This window comes from Anabrus simplex, chromosome 14 (assembly GCF_040414725.1).
Source record: "Anabrus simplex isolate iqAnaSimp1 chromosome 14, ASM4041472v1, whole genome shotgun sequence".
Classification (NCBI taxonomy): Eukaryota; Metazoa; Arthropoda; class Insecta; order Orthoptera; family Tettigoniidae; genus Anabrus; species Anabrus simplex.
The window spans coordinates 64,160,894-64,178,340 of NC_090278.1; the positions used below are offsets into that span (position 1 = coordinate 64,160,894).

Here is a 17,447-nt window from a genome sequence, read left to right on the forward strand (position 1 = left end):
AAAAACATTGTTTCTACAATTCATACTGTAAGTAGATATCAAGTGAATGCAGCTAGCTGCAATTATTATTATTATATATATATATATAATTCGCTGGGGCCATCAAGGACCACGTTAAGTCTCGTTGCATTTGACACTGAACTTGGCCTTCTTTAGAGCCCAAATTTCCCTCATTCTTTGTGAGTGGGCCTGCTTACGCTCCTCTGTCCAAGGGGCACCGTGTCTTCTCTTCGGTTGCTCGTCTCGGTTTATCCCGTTCGTCAATATTTTCTTGCGGAAGAGGTCTCTGTTAAGGGCGTCTTCAGCTGAGATATGTAGCATTTGAAGGTCTTCTTTGGTATTTCTAAACAAGGGAATTGTGGTTTTGGGGTTTGAATCAAAAAAGTGAAAGATTTCTTTAGTTAACTTTCTTCCGTCCATTCTTTTCAGATGACCGTAAAATCGTGCCCGTCTTTTTCTGACTGTGTCGGTAATTTTCTCTATTTTGCTGTAGACTTCCTTGTTGGATCTCTTTTGATGGATTCCATTTCTGTACTTTGATCCCAAGATTCCTCTCACAATTTTGCTTTCTCTTTTCTCCAGTTCTTCAAGGAGTCCTTTGTTGGCATTTAGAGACAGGGTTTCGGCTGCATATAGAACTACTGGCTTCAGAACTGTTTCATAGTGACGTATCTTGGTGTTTTGGGAAAGGCATTTTTTGTTTTAGATTGTGCGGGATGTTTGGTAGGCTATTTCCAGTTTGCGTACTCGCTCCTGAAGTGCTTCTTTGTCCAGTCCATTTTTCATGATTATCTCACCCAGGTATTTGAATTTATCTACTCGGGTGATGTCCCTGTATTTTGTATGGAGTTTTGGTGGAGCTTCTTTGATGTTAGTCATAACTTCTGTTTTCTCAAACGATATCTGCAAACCAGTTTGTTCGGCAATTTCCTTTAAAATTTCAACTTGAGTTCTAGCGGTTTCTATGTCGTTTGAGGGAACAGCAATATCATCAGCAAATGCTAAGCAGTCTGTTGCGATCCCCATAGATTTGGTTCCTATTCTCAATGGACTGTAGTTGGTTTCCTGTAATCTCACCCGCCAGGTTCTGATGATCTTTTCAAGAACACAGTTGAAGTCCACAAAGACAGACACATACTGCTTGGACCTTAGTGTACAATATCTGATGATCGTTTTGAGAGTTTGGATATGTTCAGCTGTTGAGCGACCTTTTCTGAACCCTCCTTGGTATTCACCTATTTGATGTTCGACTTGTGCTTCCAAACACTCCAGGATGGCAAGTGATAGAATTTTATAAGTCACGGGTAGCAAAGATATTCCTCTGTTGTTGTTGATGTTCTTCATGCTGCCTTTTTTGTGTAATGGATGGATCAAAGCTATTTTCCAATCTTCAGGTAGGGTCTCCTTGTTCCAAATTTCTTCTATTTGCTTTTGCAAGATATCAAGTGATTCTTCTGGGGCATATTTCCATAGTTCTGCTACTACTGAGTCTTTCCCCGGCACTTTGTTTTTTTTGAGACGGGCAATGTGGCGCTTGATTTCATCTCTGTCGGGTGGTATGGAATCTGGGTATCTGAGTAAGGGTTCCTTGGTCTCAATGGCGCTTTGCGGTTTAGAGCAGTTAAGTAAATTCTTGAAGTAATCTGCCAGAATGCTGCAATTTTCTTCATTTGACGTCGCCAGTATGCCGTCCTTTCGCTCAAAGCATAGAGATAGTGGTTTATAGCCAGTGAGTTTGCGTTTGAAGGCTCTGTAGTACTCTCTGCTTTCATTCTTCCTAAAGTTTTGTTCTATATTTTCAATGAGAGATTTTTCTTATTTACGTTTCTCAGTTCTGAACACCCTAGCTGCTTGGGCACGTTAGGTTTTGTAGGTTTCCCAATCATTTTCGGATTTCGTAGAGTAGTACTGTTTCCACGCATTGAGTCTTTCTTGGAGGACTGATTCGCAGGTACCATTCCACCAGGCATGCTTTTTGCTTCTCTTGATTTCTGCAACGGCCTCAACAAGGAGACTTTTGGCATTGTTAAAGTCACAGTCATTTGGTCTAGCCTTCTCCTGGAACTCCTCGACCCTTTGCCGAAGTTTATCATTGTCGAAGCGTGTGATCTGTTTGGTTGTCTTCCTTGTGTTTGCGGGAATTGGTTTGAATTTGATAAGAGACATATAATGATCTGAGGTGACATTGATGCCTTTCTTTACCTTGACATTCATAATCTCAGGGCTGTTTCTCCTGGAGATTGCAACATGATCAATTTGGAACTCTCCGAGAGCTTGGACGGGAGAACGCCAAGTCATTTGCTTTCTGGGTAGATGGCGAAAGTGGGTCGACATGACCTGCAGGTTGTGATTTTCGCAAATGGACACCAGTCTTTTTCAGTTGGGATTGGTTCTTTTGTGAGCAGGGTAATTTCCTAGAACTTTCTTGTACTTCTGTTCACGTCCTAGTTGGGCATTGAAGTCACCCAAAAGAAGCTTGACATGGTGTTTGGGGATTTTGTTTAATTTTTCATCCAGTAGGTCCCAGAAATTATCATCAGACTTGTTCTTATAATTTGTAGGAGCATGTGCGTTAACTAGGGCGTAGGTTTTGTTCGCGCATTTAATTGTGAGTATAGACAATCTGTCATTCACAGGTTCGAAATTTGCAACCAATTTAAGGATCTTGGTTCTAACAGCAAACGCGGTTCCAAGCATCACAGCTCCATTGAGGATTCCTCTTTGCGCTTTGCTCTTGAAAAATCCGTAGCCTTCGGATTCAAAAATCTCTTCATCTGGGTACCTTGTTTCCTGTAGGGCCATTATGGATATCTGATTTTTGTGAAGAGCTTTGGTGAGGGTTTTCAGCTTGCCAGTTTGTGTAAGTGAATTTATGTTGAAAGTTGCTAGAAAGGTTTTAGATTTTGGCCTGAGTTTTTGACTCTTCGGGGTACACCGAGACGCTCCGACTCGTCTCTTGCATGATGTCGAGTCTCCCCCAGAATCCGAACGAGACTCGTGCGCCGCGGTGTTCACGACGAGGCATTTATCCGAAGATTTACCCCCTGGGGTATGTTTCTTGAAATGTTGTGCCATCATGCTTTTTGACTTGACTTTGCTTTGGACGGGTACCTATCCTTTTACAGCTAGGGTTATTAGCCCTAGAGGTTGCCTCAAGATGTTTTCTGGCTTCTGGTCATTTACCAGTCTTCGCCGTAACCCTGGCAAGGGACCAGTTTTTTTTTCACGGTGGTATTTTATTTCCCTACTACCCTCTAACTCTGCTGGCGGCAGAGCCAGCGAGGTTCCCCAATTCCAATGGGACGCGCCTGATGGAGGTAACCGGTAAATCTCCACACGGGTTATTATTATTATTATTATTATTATTATTATTATTATTATTATTATTATTATTATTATTCCTTTTTCGTTCTTCTGTCCACTTTGCTCCAATCTTCTTTTTTCACTTCGTTCTCTGGTTGCACTATCCATCGATTAATTTTTTCCTGTAGAGGTTTCTGTCCGTGGTATCATTTGAGTTTATCTGGGTTTTTTCCAGATCCTTCTTCGCTTCCAGTACCCATGGAATATTTTTTAGATGTTCTATGTAGGTGAGAATTTTGTGTGTCAGTCTACTTGCCGGCAATGTTGGAAAGGTCTTCTGTCCCTTTGCGTGATCTCAGTCTATATCCATGCTCGTTCATCTGCTGAGAATTATTTATTTATTTTTTTGCTAATTGCTTTACGTTGCACCGACACAGATAGGTCTTATGGCGACGATGGACAAGAGAGGGCTAGGAGTGGGAAGGAAGCGGCCGTGGCCTTAATTAAGGTACAGCCCCAGCATTTGCCTGGTGTGAAAATGGAAAACCACGGAAAACCATCTTCAGGGCTGCCGACAGTGGGGTTCGAACCTACTATCTCCCGAATACTGGATACTGGCCGCACTTAAGCGACTGCAGCTATCGAGCTTGGTATTATTATTATTATTATTATTATTATTATTATTATTATTATTATTATTATTATTATTATTATTATTCATCGTTAGGCCCACTAAGGACTGCCAGATCTCAACTGTTTGTCCTCTTGCGAGATTGGACTATTTCTTGGTGAACCTGTCTAAGTTTGGGTTTTAGTGATGCTTGGAGTTGAATGTCTGTTTCTGTGATACCATACTTTAAAAGATTCTTATCGACCTTTACTGCCCAAGGAGGAATCGTTTTGAGACTTCTCAAGTAGGATAACAAACGTTTCCAGATTCTTCCACTTGGCAGTCTGAAGAGGCGAGCGTAAACCTTCGTTTCCGGATTACGCCTGAAATCTTTTTGGTGTGGTTGTATATTTCTAAGTTGCTCCGAAGTCGGTACACATCATCTTTGACTGCTTCTCTGGAGATGACCAAACCATTTCAGACTGGCTTTGACACAGATCTCACTTGTCAGGTCAGGATTATCCTGCTACCGTATGTGACGGTAGACTGTACTACCTGTGACTGTCTGGCTGCAGACTTACGGCTAGTCCACACCAAAGTTAATAAGCAATGTTTAATGAAAAAATTTCTCAACATAGTTAATAAACTTTTGTTAACAAACTTCTTAAGCATTATTTCCACACACAAAAAAAGTAGCTGTTTGTGAGGTTACGATGCATAGAGTCAGGAAGAAGAAAATTGACGCAAAGTGTGGAAAAGAAAAATATTGGAAAGGAGTTTAGAATTAAGTTTGAAGAGAACACTTTTGTCAGAACTTTAAATTCATAATGCAGCAGCATACCTGCCAACTTTTCCGATTTAGGCAGGAGACTCCCGATTTTCGACAGTTTTTCCCGCCTCCCGATTATTATAATATTTCTCCCGATTTTAGCTTATTTTAGTGAACTTTAAACATTTGTTTTCAAATCCCACCATTTCAGCTTTGTACGCAAGTGGCTGAAAGTCCTTCGCTCATTGGCCTCTTTGAATTGAAAAATATCGACGTTTATTAATACGAGAAATGCGCACGAATGTGCGATGTTTATTGAAACCTGTGTATCGCGATGCGTATATCTACTGTCAATCTCTCGTTCTCGCGTGCTATGTTCCTGTTCGTTCGCATCAGTCTAGTTGATTCTACAGACTAGTCACTAGATTTGGAGTCTGTTTTAGTAATTTAGTGACAGAATTTCAATGATAACCATTTAGGAGCCATTTGGAGACAATTCTGGCGAGTTTTAATTTATTACTTGTTAAAAATAGCATTGCGCTTCTCATAATTGTGCGGGCGCGAGAAGCAGTATATTAATCTATGCATTTTCTAAGTAATGGCATCTAAGTGCATGACTGATTTACATGTGTGGAGCATGAGTCCATCCTATTTTCGATAGGCTTATCAGAGACCGATTATCTCGCTCACATACTTCCTGTGAGCCTCATATAACAACAGTCGTGTTTTGAGACAATAAGTGTTATAATATACGGTACCATAGTACTCCTGTATTGTGCAAGATATGTAGAATAAGCAGTTTTGAGCAATTGTATCTCCTGATTCCTCCTGATTTTTCCTGATTTTCATATCTAAACCTCCTGATTTTTGGTTTTGTTAAGTTGGTAGGTGTGCAGCAGGCTTTCAAAATTTTCTTGAGAATGCCCCCACATGTCTTCAGGTTCTTGTTAACAGTAATTGGGCCTGAAATTGCAAGAAACGATGCAGATTATCAGAAAGCCAGTTCAGCTAATGACAGGCTAGGTATAACTTTGATTCCTAGCAACTTGTGACTCTTACATTTCACTTGTGTATATTTGTCTAAGAGTATCAACACAAGCCATTTCAGTTGTTTTGCCTGAGGTGTTTGAAGATTTATACCAGTCTCAAGGAATTGGTCAAGGTACGAAATAATGAAAATCTTCACTTAAACTAGTTAGGATAGTATAATTTTGATGATATACAAGTGATTATGGAAGGTTAGGTTATTCAGCGAGCAGTGAAGCTGGAAATGAAACTACAGTAAAACTTTGATAATTCAAAGTGGTCGGAACCAAAAAATCGGACTTTGAGTTATGTAATGTCGTAGGTACGACATCTTAATTGGTGTAAAACCTTCAATTAGTATGTTTAATATATTTTAATTATAGTTTATTTAATGCTAAATTATCTTTTATTAAGTGTTAAACATGACTAGTATATGGTTTCCCTGTAAATATGTAGTATAAAATTGTATAACCTCAAATATGTATTGTGTAACCTCAAAATCTAGATAGTCGAAAGCGGTAGAAAATTCCATAATGTTCATATGTTAGACTTGTTTTACTACATTTGGTACATATGAAGGGTTCTGGAAACTTACTGTAAGGTTTTATTATCCACATACATGTAGAGACATTACGAATGTTGTAGATATTTCCATAGGTGTTTGTAAATACGAAACGAATGTTCGAGTACCCATTCGACTAGCTAGTCAATCAATGTTTCGAGTGTGTTTCATTAGAGTGTTGTAAGAATTCTTCCAGAAGTCGATCATTCTAGATGGTTGATCGAGTAGTATAAATATCGAGCTGTCAGTCAGTGAAGTCAGTTCTGAGTTCTAAGTTCGCAGTTCTTAGTTCTTGGGACTCAGGCAAGTGATGGACTGGGAGTGACTGTTGGGCTCCGAGGTGAAGTCAAGTGAGTGAGGCGGTGAATTCAGGAGAGTATGTTATAGTGCACGCGTCAGTGTTGTTGATATCTGTACTTGTCAGAATCGAGTTCAGGGTACTCCGCTATTGAGTGTTATATGTAGTGTCATTTACTACTGTGTATAATTGTGTGTTGTGACGTACAGTGTAAATAAAGTAGTTTATACAAGGAAGTGAACGTGTTCTCGTGTGATATTTATTTACGTCAAATAAAATTGCGTCGCAGAACGATAGTAACTTTGAATTAAACTAATTTCTGCGCAACAAAAAGTATTGAAAATATGTTAGTGATGTATTCGCGACTTGAACCCAGATACCTCTGATCTTCAAGACAAAAAGAGCAGAAATTGTAAGAAAGATAATAATTCCCATTTTCTCAATCTAGAATAAAACAAGAATGAAAGGAAGTTCACAAAATAGGGTACCAGTACAGAGACACGTAATAATAAAGAAGTCCAGGGTTCACCAGTCTTAAAATAGACTGGCCAGCTATTCCTGAATGTTTAGAACACACCTATCCATTATTTTGATTACTTCTTTCCTAAATACAAAACAATAAACTGAAGCAACAAAACTATTGTCGATCTCCTGCTATTGGCAGAAAGGATGGGCAATTGTAGCAAATTCCATTAGACAATTGGAAACAATTCATAGGCAGTGTCTACAATCACGAAAAGCATACAGCAATAAAATGCGGACGCAGCAAGAACTTTGAAATTGACAAGTTATGCACACTTGACAGGCTAGAAATTTGGTTAAGTACGCCACCAAGTCGTCGCCAGTGGGTGCGTGAGAAGAGACTCCGTTTCATCTGCTGCTTGCGATTCCATTATAAACAAATTTAGACTCTACGAAACTTGAACAAAGATAACTCCACGACCGTACCAAACGTGTACCTCATGACAATAAGAAGTCTCATTGACAATGACAATAAACAGAGAGGGATGACCAGCGAACATCATGCTAGGAAACCATCCACTAGAAAGTGTGGAAAGCTTTACATACCTCGGCAGTGTAATATCTCGAGATACACTAGCCACAAAGGAGGTGGCAAGTAGAGTGCAAAAGAGCTCTCCCTTTTACCAACAAGTATGAACACTCCTCTGGGATCCCAAAGTACCAACAAAATCAAAGCTGGTGATGTTCAATCAGTACTTCATACCAGTCTTAACATATGGTACTGAAACCTGCACCCTCACTAAGAAAGACTCGCCAAGGTTGCAGGCATCCGAGATGAAGTTCCTTAGGTCCACAATTCAAAAAACCAAACTGGACAAGTTGAGGAATGATGTGGTTAGGAAGGAAGCTGGGATTGTTACATCATTGTTAGATCAGATCAGCATGTCCAGACTGAGGTGGTTTGGGCATATAATGAGGATGGAGCCAACAAGGACAGCATACGTTAACTTGGAGCGACATGTGGCAGGGAAACGGATGGTGGGAAAACCAAGAACCCTCTAGATGGAGATCGTAAAGATGGACATTGCATATCGGGGAAGGACACACTGGAGGATGTCATTAACAACAGAATGTATCTCAAGTAAGACAGAAAAGAGGCTCGCCAGCAGTTCCCAAGAAACTGGAACTGTAAAAGGATGATGATGATTGACAATGCGATAAAAATGTAACAAAGAAGCAACAATGTAAGCCTTAATTCCTGAAAAACTGAAGTACGGCATATACGATAATGAGATATGTAAGATGTCTCTCGTTGTTAATTATTGTCAATTGTTGTCTACACTGACTTTATTTGTTACCTGCGCTGCAGCAACCAGATTACAGTACTGATTTCGAATTACATAGAATAGGGGCCTGATGAGAACTTCGAACTACACATTAACCATATTTCGAATTAACCAGTCGAAATAACACATGAAGGCCTATATTTGAATTCGGGGAATGGCATTTACTTCAAAATGCACGTATTTCGAATTAACCAACTTTGAATTAGAGTTCTCTCTGTACATTAACATGGCTAAAATAATAATCAGTGTTCTCCCTAGGACCTTTTTAATAAGCGCACCACCCTGCCATTTTTACAGACCACCCGGCTAACATAACCTAGATATATTATGCTAGTTACATTATATTAACATATATTTGAGTAATTAGGTGCTCCAAATTAAAATGTAAATACGGTACTGTAAAATTGTTTACGTAAATTATAAATCTTATTCATTGTTAGCATAATTGCATAAATTATATCAGAGTTTAAATGTTTAGTTTGACTATCATATAGTGTCATGCGCGAGCGGGGTTTGGATTAGTGTGGAACTGCGTGCGAGCACTCTATTCGCATAACGTCACGAACCTGTATGGCACTTCACAGCAACAGAGTGGTAAGCCCTGGTGTTACATGGTTATGAATGAGCAGTAGAACATCTTGTTCATGATAATAACACTAAAATAGTTCAGTTTTGCAGTTAATGTTTACCTATTGCTGTTAATGAAATGGCGTATGGCTTTTAGTGCCGGGAGTGTCCGAGGACATGTTCGGCTCGCCAGGTGCAGGTCTTTTGATTTAACACCCGTAGGCGACCTGCGCGTCGTGATGAGGATGAAATGATGATGAAGACGACACACACACCCAGTTCCCGTGCCAGAGAAATTAACCAATTAAGGTTAAAATTCCCGATCCTGCCGGGAATCGAACCCGGGACCCCTGTGACCAAAGGGCAGCACGCTAACCATTCAGTCATGGAGCCGGACATTGCTGTTAATGCCCTGAGGGGAATAAACTGAAATTTTATTATTTTCATTTTTTTACCTAGTTCTTCCCTTCCAGCAACTTATTCCTGCCACCCGACTGACAAAAATTTCTGCAGAGAACACTGAACATCATACAGAATTAAAAATACCGTATATTAGAAATTTTGCTTGCAATTTGATAGTCAGTGACCTATAAATAAGAAAGCACCATATTCTGAACTATGAATTTGCATGCTCTGTGTGTGTCCTTGGACGTGTGCAAACCGAAATTTAACAAAAACACGAAAAGTTAATTAAAAGTTTCATTCACAAAAGTTAAGCAGAAACGATGACTAGTTTTAAGCCTTAGACCACGTCTACCTAAACAACGTCTAAATCAATCACGATCTTCTATTGCATAAACAGTGTTCAGTTGGTATTTAACTAGACATTGTTTAAAGTTTCAATATTGCTTTAAAAAATGGTGACAGAAGTATCTTTATGCAACTCTTTGCTTGTCGATGCATGCGCCGAACGCCAGTCAGCTGTTTGTCTTCCTACACATGACTCAGATATGGCTGAGCATGAGCATGACCTGCCCACAGATAAGAGTATCGTTTTCGGTGGAAATTAAATCTCATAATATTATAGACACTAAAGCGACACGCCACTGTACAGGGAAGTGTAGCTTTGATTATAGCGTTGTTATGGTGAGTGTAATCTATTCGTAAATAGCTTCGACGAAGGGAAGATGAAACAATAGTAATGTGTAACCGAATGTGTTGTATGGGCCATACAGATGTAGCTTGCATTCTGGAAATTGTAGTTTCCCTATTTTTACACCAGGCAAATACTAGGCCTGATATTATGGCCACAGCTCTTCTTCCCCAGTCCTCCTCTTTAAACAATAATCACCACCACTTGCCTTTTCCTATCTTATAGTTGCCGAAAACTTACCTGAATTAGCGCGACGATTGTATATAAAAACCACATACAAACTACTTTTTAGTTCTTAACTTTTATGTTTGCTTACTTGGCAGTAAATATAAGTGAATCCCTGCCGATTGATGTATGTGACAACCCTCTGACGATTGAGACAAGTAATTCTGACATGTATGTAGTCAAAGTGACCTATAATTCCATTGAAATCACCGCATGCATGATAAAATATATCGGTTGCCAAGAATTGTATTCAAGTTTATATTTACCGGACTGTCCCTTTGTCAGTCTCAAGAAATAAGCGAAATCATATTTTGTGTTCTACCTCCCCATACATTCCAAATGAACTGCTGCGATTTAGCAGCGGGCGACCCACAGAGAGGCCATTGGACTAACCTTTTTCCCGGAATTGTCTCGGCATAATCACATGTTTCATGGTACATAACCTCTGATTGTGATTCACTCCTCTCATTTGAGGTTAAAGAGTGTTCTCGGCAGTGTTTAAACATGACCGGTTGAACATCGGTTTTAGACAGTGTCCAAGTGATAAATAACATCTCTGCAATGCGGCAGCCATACATAGGCATTGTTTAACCATAGACATCGTCTAAACACCGTTTATGCCATCGGCCCATTTTGTTTATCAACATGCACAAAAAGTTTACGGACGGGTTATTTTGTTTATTAACAGTCAAAAATGTTCATGAACATTGTTGGTTAACCCTTTCTGGTCTAACTGCGAGCTAAAGATTCAGTTCAGATGGTAGAGCGCTGGCCTTCTTATAGCCTAACTTGGCAGGTTCGATCCTGTCTCAGTCCTGTGGTGAAGGTGCTCAAATTCATAGTTAGTGGGACGTAAAACCAATAACATTAACATTAAATAACTTATATTTCTGAATATATTTCGAGGCTTGTGAAATAATACAGTTTCCGTGTTCCGATATACAGTAAAAGAGACAAACGTGTCGGTCGGTCACTTGCTTTCTTGGCTTACGCTGCGTGAACCATCAACGATAGACCCCAAGTGTAAGCATACGAATTGTAGAGCATAGAAACCTCTACAAAAAAGTCTGCGATGGTATATACCTATTTCCAACCGTTTGCCCTCTAGAAGCGATTTTATGCTATACTCAGCGGTAAAAAAATATAACTCAACATTAAAGCAGTTTGGCCTATGCTGACGACTTGGTCTTAATGGCAGACTGTGCCGAAAGCCTGCAGTCTAATATCTTGGAACTTGAAAATAGGTGCAATGAGTATGGTATGAAAATTAGCCTCTCGAAGACTAAATTGATGTCAGTAGGTAAGAAATCCAACAGAATCGAATGTCAGATTGGTGATAGAAAGCTAGAACAGGTCGATAATTTCAAGTATTTAGGTTGTGTGTTCTCCCAGGATGGTAATATAGTAAGTGAGATTGAATCAAGGTGTAGTAAAGCTAATGCAGTGAGCTCGCAGTTGCGATCAACAGTATTCTGTAAGAAGGAAGTCAGCTCCCAGACGAAACTATCTTTACATCGGTCTGTTTTCAGACCAACTTTGCTTTACGGGAGCAAAAGCTGGGTGGACTCAGGATATCTTATTCATAAGTTAGAAGTAACAGACATGAAAGTAGCGAGAATGATTGCTGGTACAAATATGTGGGAACAATGGCAGGAGGGTACTCAGAATTAGGAGATAAAGGCTAATTTAGGAATGAACTCGATGGATGAAGCTGTAGGCATAAACTGGCTTCGGTGGTGGGGTCATGTGAGGCGAATGGAGGAGGATAGGTTACCTAGGAGAATAATGGACTCTGTTATGGAGGGTAAGAGAAGTAGAGGGAGACCAAGACGATGATGGTTAGACTCGGTTTCTAACGATTTAAAGATAAGAGGTATAGAACTAAATGAGGCCACAACACTAGTTGCAAATCGAGGATTGTGGCGACGTTTAGTAAATTCTCAGAGGCTTGCAGACTGAATGCTGAAAGGCATAACAGTCTATAATGATAATGTATGTATGTATGTATGTATGTATGTATGTATTAAATAAATATTTCTATATTATCCTCAAATTCCTCATCGAAATAAATTGTTTGACCTCCTCCAGTATTTTATAAGGATTACAATAACCTTATCAGGACATTATTTGCATGAATGGTTCAGAAGTTATGGCCATTTTAGACTGTAGTGGTAATACGTCTCAGCAGGACGGGCGAGTGACCTTTTTTAAACTTTATTTTTGTTACTATTATTGGAATCACATTTTCCGTTCATTTTTCTCAATTATCTTGGCTGATAAACAATGTATAACCTACAAGTCAATCAATCATAGGCTACGGATGTAAACAAAGATGAGAATTGAATCATTGCGCATGCGCAAGCATTACCAACTTCGGAGATGTTCAGCTTAGTAAAGTTGCACATGGTCCCCCTACTGTGAAACTCGTAGTGTTTAAGCCAAAGCGTAAGCCTTGCTTAAGCGGCGTGTGTGGCTTACTAAAGCTTCGGCTTAAACTCAAACTGTGAAACCGGGCCTTAGTGAATTACCTAAGCTATATAAACAGCTGAAGATGTTCTAAAAAAGAATTAAACATGTACTTGTGTAATTAATTTGCTAAAATGCAAATATAAGTATCAAAAAGGTGGAAGATTTTTATTGTTATAAGTCTTAGAAACGTGCTGACGAAAGTGATATTTTCGATATTTTATGATATAAGTTAATGCGCAAATGAACATATTATTGACATATGAATTCAAAACAACTTCTTATTATGATGAATTCAAAACAACTTCTTATTATGATTGGAGTTCGTTTTATGGCCAAGCGCTTGTTCCCGCATATTTCAAATTTGCGTGAATACGTAAGATTGTCTACATATTAGTAAAGTTGTCGGCTTAGAAGACTATATTTTCTCTTTCTCAGAAGTCTTTTGTGGTAAATGGAACGATATTTTTACATTTCAGTAACTTTTGACAGAATTTATCAATTAAAATAAAATTTCATAAGAGCTCCCATTTTCATTATTGTAATTATTACCATTATCATTGAAAAATTATTATTTTTATATCTTACTCATTATTGTTGTTGTTTTGTAATTGCGATGCACATTTTATATTACCAAAATAGGGTAAATATAACAGTATTTCAGAACACTGTACTTGCTTAGTTATCCGTCAGACCTTTTTTCCCATTTGCAAAACATGGTGTAATATATAAACAATTTTAAAATGTCGAGTGATAGTTGACATAATACAAACAGCATTTTTCAAAACTAGATGCTCAAACAAGCACAAAGAAAAAAGAATCATGCAAATATCTCCTACAGGTACAGAGATATAATGTTTTGAATATCCTTAAAAATGCCCAGTCCAGAACGTTTGTTAGGGATATTAAGGCCCAGACTGGAATGGGTTAACATTGTTAACAAAGTTAACAAAAACATCTTGGTGTGGACGCACCATAAGGGTGAACCAGTGGCTGCGGGCGGAGGAGTTCTCCCTTAGCAGGTTTGATAAAACCTGTGTGTAGGAAATAACACAAATTTATCACAGCGCTGCTGCCTTGCAACGGCTAAGGGAGTTTACCCTGACCTTGTGTTAGGCCCAGTAAGCTAGCAAGGGGAGAAAAATGTCAGTAAAGTGAGCCTCTGATATAACCAGATATTACTGGTGATGGAATTTAAATAACTTCACACAATGTTTATTTTAACTAACACTAAGAAAGACTCATCAAGGTTGCAGGCATCTAACATGAAGTTCCTTAGGTTCACGATTCAGAAAACCAAACTGGACAAGTTAAGGAATGATATGGTTAGCAAGGAATCTGGGATTGTTACATCGTTATTAGATTGGGTCAGCATGTCCAGATTGAGGTGGTTTAGGCATGTAATGAGGATGGAGCCAACAAGGACGGCGTATTTTAACCCGATGAGTGCTACGCCCGCCTATAGACGGGCTGACGTGGCCGGTCCACCGCTCCTACGCCCGTCTATAGACGGTGCGCGAGAATTTTAATTTTTTTGAGTTTCTCGGTTCACTTTTGAGTGCCAATTTGATCTCTGACATGTTCTGCCATCTATTGGGCATTATATAGAACTAACAGATCAGAGATTATAGCTTCGGGAAGTAACTTACAGAGCTTTTTGTAGACATCTGTGATGTAAACAAACATGGCAGAACAACAATTTACTTGCTCTTGCAGCGATGTTATTTTGGATCAGAGAATCTTTCAGTTATTAACCACAGCGGAAAGTGATTATGGAGATGATCATCTTAATGAATTGTTAAGCGATTTTGAAAGTTAGTGATAGAGAGAGTGCCGAAAATATTGTATTTGAGAGAGAAACAGAGCCTTCTTCTAAACGAAAGAAGAAAAACACGATGAGTACAAAAGCTATTTTATCACTATTTTCGTGGCGGACGGATTACTTTTTTCCACCAGAGTTTCAAGTAACTGTGACAGGCTCTGAGGGCCAAGTAGTGTTTGATGACAACCCGAAAATCGTTGATTTTTTAGAAAAAATTTTGCCAGTCGAGTTGGTACAGATAGTTTAGCAAATCGGCATCACAAAAAACTCGTGGAAAACGTGTAACTATCATCACATTCCAGGTTTGGAAAGTAAAATAATCAACTTATATATTTCTAAGAAGTTACACGTATTAGTTGCCTACAGATTTTAAGAAATAATATTATTTTGAGCTCTTTACTTTGTATAAAGATAATGCACACATGGGCACATAAGTGTAATTTTGTTTTCTCTGAAAATAATATTGAACATAAGTGTAGGATTTTCCATTTGCATTTAGATTTATAAACAATCAACATTTATAAACATTTTAAGCTAATCACCCCACTGATAAGTTAAAAATTGAGGCTTCTACAAAAATGTTTACATACGAATGAAAAAACTCAGCACTGAGGTACCAAACAGTCAACTGGTAACTCAGCACTTAAAAGGTTAACTCTGAGGGAGACATGTGGCAGGAAAACGGATGGTGGGAAGACCAAGAACCCACTGGATGGACATGATAAAGATGGACATTGCAAATCGCAGAAGGATGTTAACTTCGTTGAAGATAAAACTGGCAAACATATTGTTAAAATTTTCAAAACTATTTTAAAAAGATAGACTCTTAAAAGAATCTGCAAACCGATATATTTTTTTTTTTTTTTTTTTTTTTTTTTGCGTCGCACCGACACAGATATGTCTTATGGCGACGATGTGACAGGAAAAGGCTGGGAGTGGGAAGGAAGCAGCCGTGGCCTTAATTAAGGTACAGCCCCAACATTTGCCTGGTGTGAAAATGGGAAACCACGGAAAACCATCTTCAGGGCTGCCGACGGTGGGGTTCGAACCCACTATCTCCCAAATACTGGATACTGGCCGCACTTAAGCGACTGCAGCTATCGAGCTCGGTGCAAACCGATAATGATAAAGAAAGTTTTAATAAAGAATTTTCTGAATAAATTTAAAATGAATATTAATCATTATTCAGCTTATTCAGAAATAAAATCTTCTGTTGTAGAAAGATTTAATAGAACTTTAAAAGAAAAAATGTGGAAACAGTTTGATATTGATATTAATAGAGATATAACTTTGAAGTATAAGCCAAAATATAAAATTGGTGATAAAGTTCGAATAAGCAAAATGTATATGCTGTAAACCAAACCCCATGGCACTTAACGCCCTTGAAAGGGCCTTGGCCTGCCCAGCAACTGCTGCTCAGCCCCGAAGGCATGCAGATTACAAGGGGTCATGTGGTCAGCACGACGCATCCTCTCGGCCATTATTCTGGGCTTTCAAGACCGGGGCCACATTCTCACCGTCAGATAGCTCCTCAATTCTAATCACATAGGCTGAGTGGACCTCGAACAAGCCCTCAGGTCGAGAGAAAAATCACTGACCTGGCCGGGATTCGAACCCGGGTGTCTGGGCGAGAGGCAGCCCTACACCACGGGGCCAGCTGAACATGCTGTAGGTAAATATTTATAATATCCGCGGATAACCATTCGCGGATGCGGACGAAGGAAGCAAGACAGAATGGAAGAGGCTCGCCAACAGTACACGGGAAACTGCAACTGTAAAATGAGGATGATTTATTTTGAGTAAGACTGCTCGCTGTACAGAACACTTGTATTGGAAAGGCACCTCACATCACTGTCACACTATCTCATTCTCCCCCGCCCTCGCATCTCACTCTACGCTAGCTGTGTAGAAGCACGTGGTGCCCAATTCACTGTTATGCTATAACATGCACATTAGCTGTGAAACTTCATTAGTGCAATCCTCAAGACGTTTCCTCGCTTAACACATTGTAAATTCAAAGTTCCAATTCCCACCATATTGAATTTATATAAAAATACTTTGCTTATTGCGTCATGATTTTTCGCTCTTACCACTTAGCTCATCACCTCGATATACCTGGTCTTTAAATATTTAAAAAAATGTATGTTGTTCCGTATTGAACAGTATCAACAATTAAATTGAAATAATAAATAATGTAGTTCAATACAAGTAAATAAGAAATGTAGTGTTACAGTTCAATACGAAACATCATGAAATTTTTATCTTTAAATGTTCAAGCTAACCAAGCTAAACATAAAGCCTTCTCTTACATGGGTCACAGCTGATGATGACCCAGATTGGGGTTGAAACCGGTACCACTTCTGCTTATAATTAAATAGGAATGTAACACTACATTTCTTATTTACTTGTATTGAATAGGTTGAACTACATTATTTGTTATTTCAATTTAATTGTTAATACCTGGTCTGACAATTTTGCATGCACGAGAAACAGCTTTTACTATGGTGACAGTGGAGGACTACTACAATCATAATTTGTCTTATTTGTTCATAACATCACCAGTTCACAATCATTGACAACATTACAGTACATATGCAGGGTGTACCAAAACTCAACAGCAAAAATTTAGGAATGGATTCCTCACATACAGAGAAGAAAAAAGTTTATGACATGGGTCCGGAGACTTATACTTACAGATTTATTCAAACTTTTGTACATTTACACCGTGCATCTGTAACGGCAGCTGAAACACCTTGAGCGTGTATCAGAGGAAATGTTCAAAGCGACGACCTTCAGCTTGAATACAAGCCTCCGCTCATCATTGCATGGAGTTAAGCACGCGATCAAAAATGCCTGGTGTAGTGCGTACTGCCTGCGAGGTTGTCACAATGCGCTCAT

The 17,447-nt window shown here is 39.0% G+C and overlaps 1 protein-coding gene across 1 annotated transcript in view; it reads left to right on the forward strand.

Annotated features, from left to right (window-relative positions):
- LOC136885466 (uncharacterized) overlaps positions 1-17,447 on the forward strand; it is a 203,581-nt gene that overhangs the window by 160,534 nt on the left and 25,600 nt on the right. The gene's annotated exons all lie outside the window — the stretch shown is intronic.